General features: G+C 34.8%; 1 non-coding gene and 1 pseudogene across 1 annotated transcript; both read left to right on the top strand.

Annotated features, from left to right (window-relative positions):
- Window positions 1-349: 349 nt before the first annotated feature.
- Window positions 350-451, top strand: LOC122098718. The gene has a single exon (XR_006145792.1). It is a non-coding gene; the product is annotated as a U6 spliceosomal RNA (small nuclear RNA).
- Window positions 452-16,827: 16,376 nt separating this feature from the next.
- On the top strand, window positions 16,828-16,924 carry LOC122098711 (annotated as a pseudogene).
- Window positions 16,925-17,189: the final 265 nt, after the last annotated feature.

Below are 17,189 nucleotides of genomic sequence, written 5' to 3'. Positions count from 1 at the left end.
AGCTGCAGAAATTTAGAAGTAGCTCTTAAGCAAGGCTTACTTTGAATCCATTAGCTCCACAAAGCTAACTCAGTTGATAAAGCCATCACCTGTGGACCTAGCTATAAATGCTTCAAAGTATGATCAAAACTAAAATGAAAAACACTTAAAATAGTCATTGACAAAAAAAATTACAAATGTGAGCAATCAACCAAGCAATTTAAGTTTTTTCCAATATACTCAGAATTTTAGAGAAATATGATCAATAGCATTTTTAGGAACAATATGATATTCTTGTTGGAAATAGGCAAACAGGGGTATATGCCTGTATAAAGATTGCATCGTTAATTACTTAAATTTACAGGATACTATATTCTTCAGCAGTACGTCTACACATATTACAACAATAAAGAGATTAAGATGGCACTTGCAAAAAGATGTTATGAAAATTTGTGAAGTATTCCATATTTTTTATTCTTCAGATGTAAGAAATGAAAAACTGGAGCTGGGAAGTTGGGTCAGTGGTAGAGCACTTGGCTTGCTTGCCTGAGGCCCTTGGTTCAATTCCTCAGCATCACATAAGAAAAAAGCCGGAAGTGACGCTGTGGCTCAAGTGGTAGAGCACTAGCATTGAGCTGAAGAGCTGAGGGACAGCGCCCAAGCACAGAGTTCAGGCCCCACGAGCGGACCCCCCCCAAAAAGAAAAAGAACTGAAAAACTGTTATTAAAAAATTGATGACAAAATTACAAGTCTAACAATGCACGTAATTAATTGAATTAAAAGTTAGTTTGACATCAGTGTGTTAAATCTACACCTTAGAAAGGCCTTTACATTGCATAACTTTTACAAAACTTTTGAAATTAGATAACATTGTCATTTTATCCCAGAGAAATAGTATAAGGACCTAGGGAAAAAGGAATCTTAAACTGTTTCTATATGGAATGCAATCTGAAAGGACACATTTATTAATGAACCTATGTATTATAAAACAATGTAGAATTCAAAGTATTATATTGAGGTGAGAATGAAATAGATTATGGACATTATACAAACAGAATACAGAATATTTTAAAATATATTTTTTCATACCAGCACCAGAAATATCTTTAATTTCTGTATTACTCATTTCAACAGATAAGTTTAAATTATCTCTGATTAGAAAGTCACAAACTCTGCAGAAATCATTATAGAGATATAGAAACAACTCTTGAATACATTCTGACATCAAAGTCAAGCAATTCACTTGGAAGAATACCATGGAATTCATGAATTTTTAAAGTAAGATATTGTTGTTGGTTTGTATTGTGAAAATATTTTGTATGGACACAAAGATGGACTGACATTTTTGAAATTTAAGAAACATAACCAAACCATTTTTGACTTAGAAGAACAATTTGTACAGCCTTCCACAACTTCAAAGAGGTAGTGATACGTAATTATCCTTTTGTCAATATCAAATGCAGTTTCTTCCAAATTTTTCTTCAGACCTGGGTTGATATAATGGATCAACAGAAGGAGATCCAGCGTATCTTTGGTATTTCTATTCCCAGCAGCAAGATGCAAGGGGGTCAAGAGAACTTTAGTTTCGGCATTGGTATCTGCATCATGATGAAGTAAAAAAGAAGCCACTCTGGTATTATTCCACATATAAGTACTGTGCAGGGGTGTCCTGCCATTCACAGTTATTGCATGAATATCTGCCTTGAGACACCTACTCATGGACAATGTCTACATGTCCACTGTAGGCTTCCCGATAAAGAGGGGTATACTCATCGTCATCCTTCGTATTCACATGAGTGGCCTTTTTGGAAAGTAATCTCCACACTGTAGTAAGCCGATTATTTTCGGCAGCCCAAAGAAGAAATTTGCTTGGATACTTCTCCATTTTTTCTTGCAAATGATAAAGTTCCTCACTTTTTCATCTTGTTCCTTGTCTTCATCAGAATTGCCTAATCAGAGACTTTGAGTACCAGTGGGAATGAGGTGTCCATGTATTTCCCCAATAGTTCACGTTGGTTGAACTGGTCAGAAAAATCCAGAGAATTTTCTGCATCTGTTTTTTTCACCATGATTTATTTTCTCTGTTTCCATTTTTACTATTCTAAATTATTCTAGCTGGAGAGTAGGGAATTGATGGAGAGCAGAGGAAAGATTTTCCTCAGTATTCAAAAGTACAGACTCAAAATGAGGGCCAGTGGTGTCTTCATGTGCAGGTTATTCTAGGAATGAGAAAATAGGAAATAATGCCTTCTATGTAAATGATTTGGGAAATGGCAGAGCAGAAATTGAAATGATGCAACCAAAAATATAAAAGCAAAATAAATTAGGATAATTATGGAACAGTCATATTATCTATGAGAAGCATGAAGGGGAGAGAGGAAGAGAAAGACAGATGTGCAATGACCTACCTGGCCACAAAATCCATCCCTCTTATCAATTTATAAAGCAAATAATTTTATTTTTAAAAAAAGATGGAAATGGAATTTATGTATTTACTTGAAAATAGTAAATATATTTTTAGTAGCCTACATGAAGAGGCATAGCTTTGACCAAATTACAGACAAAAATCCAAATCCTTGATAATTCTAGTAACAGATCTGACTGAAATCATTTGAATTACACTTTTCCTATACAATGAAGGAATAGGTCCAGGTTAGGAAAACAACTAGAGAAGGCAGGCCAATTGTATCTGTGACAAAACTTTGTGGAAAATGGTATTGAACAATACTTACTGGTGATCCATTTACGCTGGAAGTGTGATTCTGAACTATTATTGTTGTTGATTCTGAACTATTGCTTTAATCATTATATTCTCCAAGAAGAAAAGGTGAGATTTAATTGATAGCAAATACTACTAATGCACTTTGACTCATTAAGCACCTTCAATCATCAAAATCACCCGAAGACAGTAGACAGGCCTATTTTTTTAGATGAAAACAAGTGTCTTTTAAAAAAAAAAAGAAGAAATTTAAGTATTCCTACAAAGGACTCCTATTTTACTACAGCATTATACATTTTTTCTAATGATGGATAACGATAAATAATGGATTGAGTAGAAAGCACTTAAAGCTCATATGTTCAATAGTGAGTTCTCTTATATTATATCATGATATTTTTTCTTTATGGTCTTAAGAAGAAATTTCCTAGCTTAAATTTCTGACAGGACAATGTCATCACTGTACATCTTGCTTCTATATTCTCAGTTTTAAATTACTATCTAAGTATGTGCATTAGATAATTATAGAGGAAAATGTAGAAACCACACTGGTGGCTCATGTCTTTAATCCTAGCTAATCAGAAAGATGAAATCTGAGGATTGTGGTTTAAAACCAAACCAAGTAAAGAAAAAGTCCTTAGATTCTGATTTGAAAGTAACCAGCAAAAGCTAGAAATGGAGCTGTGGTACAAGCAGTAAAATGCTAGCCTTGAAGAAACTAAAACAAAAAAACCAACAAATTGTGGGACAGAGCCAGGCCCTGAGTTCAAGCCTTAGTATTAGCACCAAACAAATGAATTAATGAATTAATTAAAATAAATTAAGTGGTCACATGTGGCGAGGCAAGTAAAATGTAACACCCGTGGTGACGGGATTGTGTACTATTTTGTATTGAGGTAAATTATCATTGGTCCTAATCACTAATATTTAAGTTGAACCTTTTTTTACTAAACCCTGAATTTAGCATGCATGTATATGTGTGTGTACATGTGCCCACATGTGTGTATGTGTATATGTGTGCGTTTGCTATTGCAATATTGCTTGCCAATGTGGACAGGATGAGGCTGAAAAGAGCTAACTGTGTTGCAATGTTCTATTTATCAGTATTCTCTCATGTCATTTCAGTGGAACCACCCTTCAATAACATCATCATAATCGAGGCATTTACAACAATAAGTTAGATAAAAGAGATCACTTTCAGCTCTTATTGTATGTTAGGGAAGAAGATACAAACATAATTAGGTACTAAGTTATCACTGTAAGATGACTGTCAGTACAAAATATGTATTTGACCTCTTAAATTGGTTATACTTTTAACGTATACTCATGGAGTGAGTTTGACCGACTTGACCAAACAGGTATTTCTCTGTGTTTATTCCTGTGAAACACCAAGTGGATAAACTCTTTCCGGATTTCTGTTGAAAACAACTCTCTTTGTAAGATCGCATCTATTCTTTTCTTTTTTTTTTATTTTGAAAATACTGTACATAAGAGTTACAATTTCATGGGCAAGATAATGAGTACATTTCTTATCAAGCATTGTAGCCTCTTAATTTGTTTTCCCTTCCCATCACTTCCCACCCTCCCCCTGCTCCCCCACAATCCTCCCCCCCCACTCACGAAAGTTGTAAAGTTCGTTTTCGACCTAACGACTTGTACATCTCATTGTTGCAATGGGTCCACCTGTACCCCTATTTAAACCATTTGTTTTTCCCTATCCCCTCCACAAATTATACTGACATCAAATACAGTGAAGGCAGGGATTATACTGTGCGGGAGGGACATACAAAGCAACAAAGAAATTATCTTATAAATGTGTTAGAAACAATCGCATGAAAGAAAAAAAAAACCTTTGAATACATATCTTAGGGTTCATTTCCCTAACATCACCTTATCTGACCTTTTGTGCTTGACTCAGACATATACTAGATATTGCAAATAAGGGAAACCATGGGACCTATGTTTCTTTGGGCCTGGCTTACTTCACCTAATATAATTTTTTTCCAAGCCTTTCCATTTCCTATCAAATGGGGCAATCTGTAAACTTGTTCAACCACTTTGGAAAGTAGTATGGAGGATCCTCAAAAGACTCTACATAGAGCTCCCCTATGACGCAGCAATTCCACTTTTTGAATTTACCCAAATGTTTACAAACAAGACCACACTAAAGCTACCAGCACGAATATGTTTATTGCAACATTATTTACTATAGCTAAGATATGGAACCAACCCAGATGCCCCTCAGTAGATGAATGGATCAAGAAAATGTGGTATATATACACAATGGAATTCTATGCCTCCATCAGATCATATCTATTCTCACTAAGATAATGAACCCTGTTTTTTATTAGGTTTGAATATCCCATCATTTTGACTGAAAATCACTATTGTGGATATGCTTATTAGATATACATTCCAAAAACAAAAAAAAAGCATGTGTCACCTCCAGATTGTAGATGCATTTGAAGTTGTTTTGTAAATGCAAAGGGGTCTTCACTAACTGCCTTTTGTGGGAGTAACTTTCATAACTTTAACAAATAGTGTTTTCAAATATCTTTTCCAGTATAAATAACATCCCAGAGAGAGTCTTGCAATTTCTCAAAACCCTTTGAATATTTTAGTATTATTTCAGTTCATTGACTATAGAGCTACAGACATTTCTGAAATAAATATTGTTAAAATCTGAAAATGTAAGTGGGTATATAGACTTTTTTATGCATCTTTTTATGAAAACCCAGTTTTTCTGAAACTAAATTAAACAGAATATAAGAACGTAATTTAATTAGGTAAGCTAATTATTAGTGTAGCTTTGTTTTCTATTAATACAGTAATTTGAATGTAGGTGATGTAGTTAAATTATTTCCTTTGTGTCACTGTGCTTCAGTTATTTTTAGAATTTTTCTAGTTGTAAGAGTGAATTTGTAGTATAAATAAAGGTCTTTAAAATGATTAGGATTAATCTTGTGTTTTGTGTCTTACTCCCAAGAAAATACGTTATTTTCAAGTGTGAATAGTTTGTCAATATCATTCTCATTATCATAAGGAATTTAAAAAATGTATTATTATTGTTGTCTTTTTAAACCAATTGTATTCACAAGTTAATTCATGCTTAGGTCTTGGTGTCTATGATTTTTAACCTCTCCTTCCTTACACTAATGATAGGTCAGATTGTATTTTTGAGTATATGAAAGGTAAAATATTTATCTGGGTCAAATGTGATTTTTATATCAGTCTTGCTTTAACAGCATGTTAAAGTAGTACCTTTCTCTCAAAATGTTGGGTATAAAAAGCAATCAAAATACTTCTAATGGTAACCAACTTAGGTGAGGTACAATGTGGAAATGATTGGTCCATAAGAGTTGCAGTGTGTTTCCATCAGGAATTGGGAAGGTCATTCTTTCAGTAAGACTGGTAAACAGATGGGGTAGAATATGATTTCTACTATTTTGAGCTAACTGGATGCATTGGATCATTATCACCATCCTGCACTATCTACAGGCTAAGATTGGAAGGATTGCAGAATCCAGACCAGCCACGGGAGGAAGCTAGACGAGTTGGTGTGCAATTCTGATGCCATTGAAGATGGGAAGGCTTAAACGACAGATCAGGTGCATGTTCTTGAGGAAAGAGAACCCCTATCCTAAAATTAACCACTGATATGACACCAGCAAGAAAAATATCCCAAGTTGAAATCCTCATAATTTTCCACAACCAAAATAAGTATATACATTTACATCCAAAAACTTAGTACAATCTGTACTTTGCACTAATATCAGCTTTATCTAATTATCATATGATGTGACAGAATAGTTTCTTTATTAAACGTAAGATATATTTGAAAAACCTAGAAAATTCTTTCTCACTTATTAAGTGCAATCGAATGTCAAATTGCCTCATTTCTTACATATTTGATGACCACTATAAATTCGTTATGATTATTTTTAATAGTAATATATATATTTATTACTTTATTTGTATCAGTTTTTAAACTTTTTGCTTCTCTGCTGAAGCTAAAATATATTCAACATCAAAGTATACTCCTTGAGGTCTTAGGGCAGTTTTTTACAAAGTTTTTAACAATGGCTTCTAAGAATTCTTAATTGCTATATTATTTGGTTTATTATTAATTTCAATTTCATTTTATTTTAAAGGTAATGTACAGAGGAGTTATAGTTACATAAATAAGGTAATGAGTACATTTCTTATGGAAGGAACATTTTTATCTATTCCATTGATTTTTTTGTACACTCAAACTAAGAACTACTGATGCTTTTACTGTTGCTATTGATCAATGGGTACTTTTATACCCATGTTAATTTATATTTTCATGATTTTTACACATGTAAATAATTCAGACATGTATATTTTCTTTTAAAATATTTAACATGTGAATATTTAAAAATTATTTTCATAATTTTTATTTGGTTTTGAACTTAAATAAATTTATTTTCTTCTAGTTATATACATAATTTTCCAGGTAGCAAATATTCACTGTATTTTCAAGAAGCACATACTTTACTACGAAAGGCTTCATTGTCTGGTCACATTTTGAAAATATTTGTACTTGAATTAAAAAAAAGAATATTTGAGCTGGGCATAATGATTTCTGGCTTCCATTTTCTAGCTGTGCTGGGAAGTGTAAATAGGGTTTGTAATTTGAGAGAGCCTGAGAAACTATGAGACTTTATTATGAAAATATCCAGAGTGAAATGATTAGATAATACCCATCCCTAGCAAGATATAGAGCACCTGATTATTATATTCTAAATCTTGAGTTAAAACACCAGTAACATCAATCTTTTGTCAAAATAAAAGGATACGTGTTTCAAAATGTTCATTATTTAAAATTTATTTGCAAATGTTCTCATGTCTTCTATTTCTTAATTCTCAGTTTACTTAATCTATAAGAATCCAAGTATATTGTGACTATTTTATTTCTACTAAACTTTTAAAAAGTATGAGCCATATTATGATTTCATATATTAACATACTTTTACTATTTGTGATATGTTCCTGTTTAATACGATAATATCAATATTACAAATGTGTGTATGTGGTGTGTGTGTATGTCTTTTTGTGTTTATGTGTTTTTGTGTGTGTGTGTGTGTGCTTTGTTTGTACTTTGTAATGCTTAGGAGATCACACAATTTTTTCACATGTGCTAGGCCAATGGTTTACCACTGAACTATACTGTATAGTTAGAATCCAAATAGTGTTTTAAATTATGACTTTTAAACTTTCATTTCTAGTGTACTTTTTCAAAATTATATATGATAAAATGTGGTGCATATTCTATCCACATTAGCAATTTTTATTGTTATTTAGAATATTTACACTGCCTTTCCACTTCCAATCTCTTGTGTTTGTTATTGACAAAGGTTATACTTTGCTTCTTTTCTCTCTTTGTTCTTTTTCCTTTTAGAGTTTACCTATTCTTTCTCTTAATTCTTTGGAAATTATCATATTTCTATTACAATTTCTTTACAGGTCTATACAGTGCATTATTTCCTATTTTATTTTTTCCCATTGTCTCTGACTTTCAGTCTAAACTATTAGGTGGATTAAAAAGAAACTTCATTCAGGACAGTTTATTTTTCTCCTTCTCTTCTCTTAAGACTTTCTGATGTTTGAAACACAATACCAATGACATACAGCTCCTATGTGGTCCATCATTCTTTCCCCTCTCACTCACCTCTGCTGTGCAACTCAAGTTATCATTAAACTTTATTATGCTACAACGTTATCTAAATCTTCACTCATTCCTAAATTAATTTTAGTTGTTACAATAATTCTCTAAAAACATTTTTCTATATATGATATCTGGGATCTTGTGTTTTCACAAGGTGCAAAATATGAGTGATTATCAAACATCTAGATATCTCTGTAGAATATTGGTCCACCTGCTCAATAAACTCGAATGTAAATTCAAGGAATGCAGGTCAGTCAGAAAAATCTTGTAAAATGGTGTAATGAGACTTCATACTAACTTTGAATCTAATGACAATGTTTAGTAGTAATGACAACATATTTCTACTATAAGAACAGATGTATAGAGAATGTAACAGATTTGTCAAAAATAAATTCTTAGTTTTATGGTCAATAGATTTTGAAAAGTATGTCATGACATTATGAAATAAAAATAGAATCTTAAATGGATTTATTGGCACTATAGCCTCTCTAGATTTAAAGAATGATCTTAGACTATTACCTCAAAGCTTTGTTTTGTTTTATTTTATTTTTTGTCGGTCATGGGGCTGGAACTCTGGCCTTAGGCGCTAAACTACAGTGTTTAAAACAAATATGTCATTTCTGTTTATTTTGAGGCTTTTTTTTCTGTTTATTTTGAGTTTATACAGAGATAACTCAATCAAAAAGGCGCTTTCAGTTCAAGGTAGTGCCCTACCGCTTAAGCCACAGCACCACTTCTGATTGTCTAGTGGTTTATTGGAGATAAGAGTCTCATGGACTTTCCTGCCTAGGCTGGCATTAAACTGTGATCCTCAGATCTCAGCTGCGTGAGTAGCTAGGATTACAGAGGTGAGCCACAAGCACCCGGCCTACATCAACCTTATACAAAAATTTGATATAAAAATTATTATCAAACTAAATGTGATAGGTAAAAACCAATAAAACATAAATGTAAAAATAATGACATTGGATTAGTAAAGGAGGAGAAGAAGTACACCAAATGCAAGATGCTGTCCACACATATATGTAAATATAAATCCTGTGTTTAAATAATGAATTTATGACTATCGTGGCCCACTCTGGGGATCAATGTCAGATCCTGGGAATGGCCTAACTCCTTAGTTGCTCACAGACTGGTGAATTCACCTTGAACTATTTACCAATTAGTCTCCTTCCATTTGGAGGTGGCAGGACCAGGATTCCAACTGTGGCCTCCAGCTCCCACCACTTAAAACTGATGATAGGGAACTCACCAGTCTGTCCAAGAACATCAGCAAGACCTATGATTAACCAGGCATAAGTGGCTCTCACCAGGCCTCCTTGGTACTTACAAGGCTGTGATAGGAGGGTCATGGTCAAAATCACCCTAGGCAGGAAAGTCCTTGAGACCCCTGTCCAACTTGTGCCAACAAAGCCAGAAGTAGAGCTCTGTGGCTCCAGTGGTAGAGAGCTAGCCACACAGGCCCGTACTCCACGACCCTATATCCCCTCTCCTCCCAACCACTGGGACCCGTGCCTCCTCCATGCCCCATGGTCTGGCCCCGGCCCTTCCACAAATGCACCCCAGGGATGGGAGTGGGTGTTGGCCCGAAGATTCCACCCCCATATTTAGCACCCAGTGTCCCAGGAAATGGGGAGATGCAGGGTTGGGTGAGGAATAGGCACAGCAGAGCCCCTGGCCTGGAGTAGTGGGTGCCACACAGTGGCGTATCCGCACCCTTCCTCTCCCTGGTGGGAACATGGTATCTTTAGTCAGAGGTGGGGTGCAGAATGTTCACACCTACCTTCAGGGTTTTTTTCCTTATTACACGGGTGGAGGGTGTTGGATGCAGAAGATAGACCCCCCATGCTGTGTGAGCCTTCGTCTTCTGTGCTGGGTCACCCTTTCACTTGAAGAGGGTCCCAGAAAAGCCCAGTAGGGAGGTGAGGGTGCTGGTGGTCAGAATTCATGGGGAATATCTGGGAGGAACACTCCCCACACACACGCACATACACCCGGCCTGTCCCGCCCTCCTCAGCTGTCAACAGTTCTCATAGGGTGATCATATTTCCCAGCTCTGCCAGCTCTGGCTGATGCTCCCTGTCCATCTGGTCTCCAACAACTCCGGAGAGACACTGCTCTGAGTCTGTGTGTGTGTGTGTGTGTGTGTGTGTGTGTGTGTGTGAGAGAGAGAGAGAGAGAGAGAGAGAGAGAGAGAGAGAGAGAGAGAGGGAGAGGGAGAGAGAGAGAGGCAGAACGAGACAGAGAGAGACACAGAGAGAGAGACACAGAGAGACAGAGAGACAGAGACAGAGAGAAAGACAGAGAGATCACCTTTCTCCTTGTACAGCCCGACTGTGATTAGGTGAGTGATCAGTTAGCAAATTGCAGGTGCTGCATGGAACTCGGGCTGGCTATGAGCCATGATCCTCATGCCTCAGCTTCCTGTGTAGTTAGGAGTATAGGCCTGAGCCACTGGCACCTGCTTAAGTTTAATTCTGACCTTCTTTCTTTCTTTCTCTCTCTCTCTCTCACAGGAACTGATTTGAATGGGTGCTGGAGGAGATGGCCCAGAGTCCTCATGTGGCTAGAACCAAGGTGGCCCTCTCATTCTAGATGTGGGCTGAGGGTCAGGTGCTGTTTCACTTAGTCTGTTGTACCAGCTCCATGAGGTAAGCCCCTCTGTGCCTTGGCTAGACCGTGACAGTTATTCATTGTCCATCTAGCCTTACTGGACTTAGTATTGCATTACATGTACTTTTCTAGCAAAATTTTCTGGCCAATGTTATGATACATAGTTACCGAATGAAAATGTAATGCCATCTTAAGAAAGTCCTTTAGGGCTCTGGGAAAGTGGCTTCATGGTACGGTGATTGCCTAGCATGCATGAAACCCTGAGATCAATGCCTCAGTACCACATAAACAGAAAAAGAAACCATGAAAATGGTTCTGTGCCTCAAGTGGTACAGTGTTAGCCTTGAGAGAAAAAAAAAAAAAGCTGAGGAATTATTCTCTAGCCCTGAGTTTAAGCCCCAGGACTGGGGCTTAAAACAACAACAACAACAATAACAACATCAACAGCAACAACAAACATTTAGTTTGTAAATGCAAAATAAATAACCCATACTTGGAATATATAATTGCTCCTTCCATAATAATACCTAACAATAATCCTTAATTCATGTACTTTACCTACATTAGGATAGTGTGTTGAAAAAAAATGCTTTGTTCATTAGGTCATGGTAATTAATGCCAAGAATGTGCTTAGATGTCAGATGAAGATTAATTCTGGAAATTCAAAGATTCCAGGCTTTTGAGTGGTCACTGCTAATCACAATGAGAAGGGTAGTCTAAGTGAGATTTGGAAACCTTTTTGGCCAGTCTTGGCACCAAAAGGCAGAGGCTAGTTAACGGTTGTGACAGAACGGAAGGAATAACTACAGAAGAAAAGTATAAGTGATAGTATCTAAGTTATAGCAGAAAGCGTTCTAGAGAGCCATTTTTGGTTATTGAAGAACTCGTTATCAACTAGTCTTATTCCTCATTGCCTTTAGCATTCTAAATCTCTTAAGCTAGTTCTTAACCTTTGTTTGATAACTGTATCTCTTTCTATGCTGTTCTTTCATACCTGATCTCCTTTGCTTTCTAATAATCTGTCTTTCTCTTTCCCTATGAACATTTCCTGATACTAAATACTCCTTCACAGATGGAAGAGGATGCTAATGCAAGGGTCCCATAGCTCATAAGTCATTAATATAACAAAATGGAAAAAGAATATATTTATTGCTACCTCAATTATTCTGAAAAGTTGCAATGCCATATAATTTGAGTCCGATTTCCATTCTTTGTCTAGGTAGTGTCATTAAGTGAACATAAATGCAAATATGAACTGGGTGTTGGTGGCTCATGCCTGTAATTCTAGCTACTCAGCAGGTTGAGACCAGAGGATTGTGGTTCAAATCCAGTCTGTTCAGGAAAGTCCATGAGACACTGATATTCAATTAACCACCAGAAACCAGGAAATAGTGCTGTAGCTAAAGTGGTAGAGTTCTCAATTTGACCTGAAGAGCTGAGGGACAGCACCCAGGGTAAGAGTTCAAGGCCCACAACCAACAAAAAAGTGCAAATATGACTGTAAGTTTCCCCAAAAGTAATGATGGCATCAATACTAATCTTCCCAAGCAGAGAAAAAATTCCAAAATGATTCAGTGCACCTATTTTTGCTGAGTTTTTTAATTTATAGATTCTTTGTTGGACATATTCTCTTCTTTAAAAATTGACAAATATTAGCTTTATAATAAATTTCATCTTTTATTTCTTGGTTCAAGAGAGAAGTCCATACAGTTGAGGTCACTTGGATATCTTGCTATCTTAGTTCAAAGCCAACCCAGACAGAAGAGTCTTTCAAACTCTTATCTATAATGAAACACCAAAAAAATCCAGGAGTGAAGTTTTGGTTCAAACAGTAGAGTACTAACCTTGGAAGCAGGTGGGCAGGAAAGACAACTAATCAGCGACAGGGTCCAGCCTCTGAGTTCAAGCCCCAGAACCAGCACAAACTAAACAAACAAGCAAATAAAACAAACCCCAGGTATTTCTTTGGGACCCTACTTAAAGTTGTACTGGTCTAAGAAGAGTCTGTTTTTGCTGATGATACTCACTGGATCCTGCTTTTTTGGAATCCTTTTTGCTCCAGGGAACTCAGGACCAGACTAAAGGAATTGATAACTGAATCCTACAACAAGAGAATCAGCTCAGGAGTGAAACATCTGTCCATAAGACACTTTAAAACCTCCATATCTTTGTTTCTTTGCAGTAGAACACTATTAAAACAACGTTATTTCCATTTTTTCTATGCTGGCCTTCAAATGGCACATTGTTTCCTTTTGTAATACTCTCAAATAGAACTTTACACACAAGTTTTATATGAGTAAAGAACACACTCAAAACAGTCAATATCCTTCAAGCCTTGTATTCTTTTCTTGTGCAGTAAAAAGGAAAGGAAAAGTTAAATTGAACTTTGTCATTCCTTTATGTTCAATTCCTCTCCTAGGATCAGTTTCCACATCCATTAACAATTACTTTCACTTACTTCCAGTTACAATCTATGGTAATGGGTTCTTGATCATGTTTCTTCCATACTATCTTCATAAACTGTCAAGTGTGGCTCAGGACTGGAATATCCAGTTCAGACAAATACAACTTGAAGAAAAAAGATAATGTTTTCAGCAGATGTAGGTGATTTATAATATTAGACAATCTACTTAAATCTGTTGAAAATTCTCCAAACTGCCCTCTTTTAAAAGCTTTGTTTGCTTTTCCCAGGGCTGCCCTTCATTAACTGTTTTAAATTTTGAAGGGTCATATTCATACTCTCTAGAGATTGATGTTTGGTTTTGATTTTCGTGTGTTTCTGTTTTGTGCTTTTTTTGTTTTTTTCACTGTATTTCAAAAGGTTGTGCAAGTGTGTTACAATTAAATATATCCATCTAATTGTCCAATGTTCCTGGATGAGAGTCACTCCTTCTATCATTCTCAACCAACCCCTTCTCCAAGATTTATTTGATTTAACACTTCCTTTATCACATGTGTACATTGAGTATTCTAGCTGTATTTGCCCCTTGTTCCATTTTTCTTTTTTTATTGTGAAAATACTGTACAGAAGGATTACAATTAGATGGGCAAGATAATGAGTACATTCCTTATCAAGCATTGTAGCCTCCTCCTTTGTTTCCCCTTCTTATCCCTTCCTATCCTCCCGCCACCCCCCCCCAGTCTTCCTCCGCGCCTCACCAAAGCTGCAATGTTTGTTTTTAACATAAGCACTTGTACATCTCCCTTGTTCCATTTTTCATTGATTCTATGTCTTTACTGTTATTCCTCTCTGGTTTCAAATTTCTGATAGTCATTCTGTTAAAATGTCTGTTGATACTTTAAAAGGTTTATATACATTCCGTGGTATTTCAATGCTACATATACATGAACTGATGTCAGTTTTTATTTCCACAATTCATTCATCTGCAATAACAATTTGCAAGACTGGAGACATGAAACACCTAGATATGATTTTATTCTCATCCATTTAGAAGATTCACCTTTAGTCAACAAGAAAGTTTAAAAATGGCTTAGAATGTATTCCTAACTACAAATTTTTATAAATGGCTTTGTACTATAGTGTGTGATTATTTAACTTTACATTGGATAATACTTTATTCTACCTATGAGTTTTGGAAAAAGAAAAAGAAAACTAAAATTTACTACTATAGAGAAATGTGATAGAAATAGAAAACAGATTTTGTTTGTCACATCTATGAAGAGTACCCATATTCAAGACTTAAAGTCATATTTCTTACTATGTTAGGCAGATAGGGAAAACATAAAACAAAATATGATAAGGCAATTATTTGTGACTTTTTAAAATGTACCTTACTAAGTAATGAAATTTACTTTATTAGTTAACGTTTGGGTTTGGAATATGGGAGGATGATCTATTTAACACAATTCTGGAAGGCACATACTGAACAACACAAATGCTGTGTGGTACTATTTCTACACTTTAATGAATGGTTGAACCTGTTTGACATTAGTGCTGTGTAAATAAATCAATTCTATTTAACTTGCTCTCTACACTTGAAAAATTTGTAATGTCACTAATTATCATCTGCTTGTAAAATGTTATTTTGGCGAATGTGATTTTTAAAAGTTTATTTGAAAAGAAATACATTTTCAAATTAAATGTAGGTTAACATTGGTTTGAGAGTGACATTTTTATACCATAGAACCAAGTTGTACTGAAGTGCCAGTGTTTTGAAGCACTAAGGAGCTTTTCAATTAATGTTTTTCTGAAATACATTTGACCTCTAATCAAGCTTTCTGAAACTTGGTAGAACAATTATAGATCTACCCTTCCAGAAACTATTTTTTAACAAATTTATGCTGGACTGAAATCTTTCATTAATCATTAGAGGAGAGGTATTAAAAATAATCTTATAACACTTTATGATCTTGTTCACTCATATGGGCTGGTCATATGTAAATTGAAAGTTTGAATTACAGTACATTCTTTCAGATTTGTATCTCATCCTTCATTTTAAGTTGCCTTGCATTTCACAATTGCTTACTGCTAATTGCTGCATATCAAGAAATTGGGGCCCTGAAAAAAAGGAAATGAGAAATTGAGATGGGTCTTCAATTACTTTCTGTTGGCATGTTGCATGAGCAGCAGAGTAAAATCCCTTATAGATTAGAGGAAACATTGTTTTTTACCATGTGAATTCAGAAGACCAAGAATACTTAGAAAGTATCACAAGTTTATACTGAAGACATTGCATTGATAATTTTTATATTCTAATATATTTTCTAAACCTAATTATTCATATTCCAATTCTATTTATTGGAATAAATAAATATCAATTTATTTGTCAAATTATCAACAAACGCTAATAAGTTTCACTGTGTGAAGTATAAAATCAGCACATATAAATATAAAATAGATAACTAGGTATAATATAATAAAAAAGGAACATGTTTTGCATTGTTCTGTTGTGGTTAAGGTATCAAAGGCAACTATGTTTTAAAGTAGAATTCTATTATCTCTAACTCAGTGTTTGTTACAGTTAGACCTAACGCTTTACCATTTGTAAATTTAAAGCCTGTAAGCAACAGGAAACATGGTGATTAAAACATTACCAATTTGAGGCCTAATAAGGAGGAGAAACATAGGGACTTGTCCTGCAACTCTGAAAATATTTGATGATAGAAAGGCAGTAGTGAAAGTTCCTGCTTGGTTGGAAGGTAGACAGACCATGACATTAGGTAATCATGCATATGAACAATTTATTCTCCTCCTTGACTTTAGCTACTTTTGAAATGGTAGGTATAATAAACAATTATATTTTGGTAAAATACCTTCTAGTCTGAACAGTTCTGTCTGAAATGTTCATGTCTCTATGATCCCTTCCAACTAAGACTTGTTTTATTCAAGTAAGACAGTCTATGCTGTCAGGGTGAGATATTCTGTTTGGTCTGTTCCTACATGGAAAAAGGGTAAAGGGTCAGATAGACATTTGTGCTGTAAGACCTCATTTGGGAAAATTTCAGCTGCAGAAGTTTAGAAATAGCTCTTAAGCAAGGCTTACTTGGAATCCATTAGCTCCACAAAGCTAACTCAGTTGGATAAATAAGTACTTGAAACAGCCATCACCTTTAGACCTACCTATAAATTCTTGAAAGTACAATCAAATCCCAAATTAAAAAGACTTAAAATAATGATTGACAAAAATATTGCAAATGTGAGCAATTGACTGAACAATATAATTTTTTCCAGTATTCACAGAATTATAGGGAAATAAGATCAATAGCATTGTTAGGAACAATAAGGTTTCTTTGTTACCAATAGGTACCCGATAATATAAGCCTGTATAAAGATTGCATCATTAACTACTTAAATTTAAAGGATATTACATGCTTTAGCAACACGTATACCCAAATTACAATACAGAGATTAACATGGCTCTTGCTCAAGAATGATATGAAAATTTGCGAAGTATTCCATATTTTTCATTCTTCAGATGCAAGAAATGAAAAACAGTTATTAAAAAGTTGATTACAAAATTACAAATGTAACAATAAATGTAATTAGTATAATTAAATGTTAGTTTGACATCAATGTTTAAAATCTTCACCTTAGAAAGGCCTTTACATAGCATAATCTTTACAAATCTTTTGAAATTAGACAACTTTGTCATTTTCTCCCAAAGAAATAAAATAGTATAAGGACGTATATATAAGTATAAGGAAAAAAAGGAATCTTAAACTGTTTTTAT

The sequence above is a fragment of the Dipodomys spectabilis genome, unplaced genomic scaffold, assembly GCF_019054845.1.
Source record: "Dipodomys spectabilis isolate Male_0828 unplaced genomic scaffold, ASM1905484v1 ptg000487l, whole genome shotgun sequence".
NCBI classification, from domain to species: domain Eukaryota; kingdom Metazoa; phylum Chordata; class Mammalia; order Rodentia; family Heteromyidae; genus Dipodomys; species Dipodomys spectabilis.
Note: the sequence above shows the minus strand (reverse complement) of the source record. Positions and strands in the feature narration are given on the sequence as shown.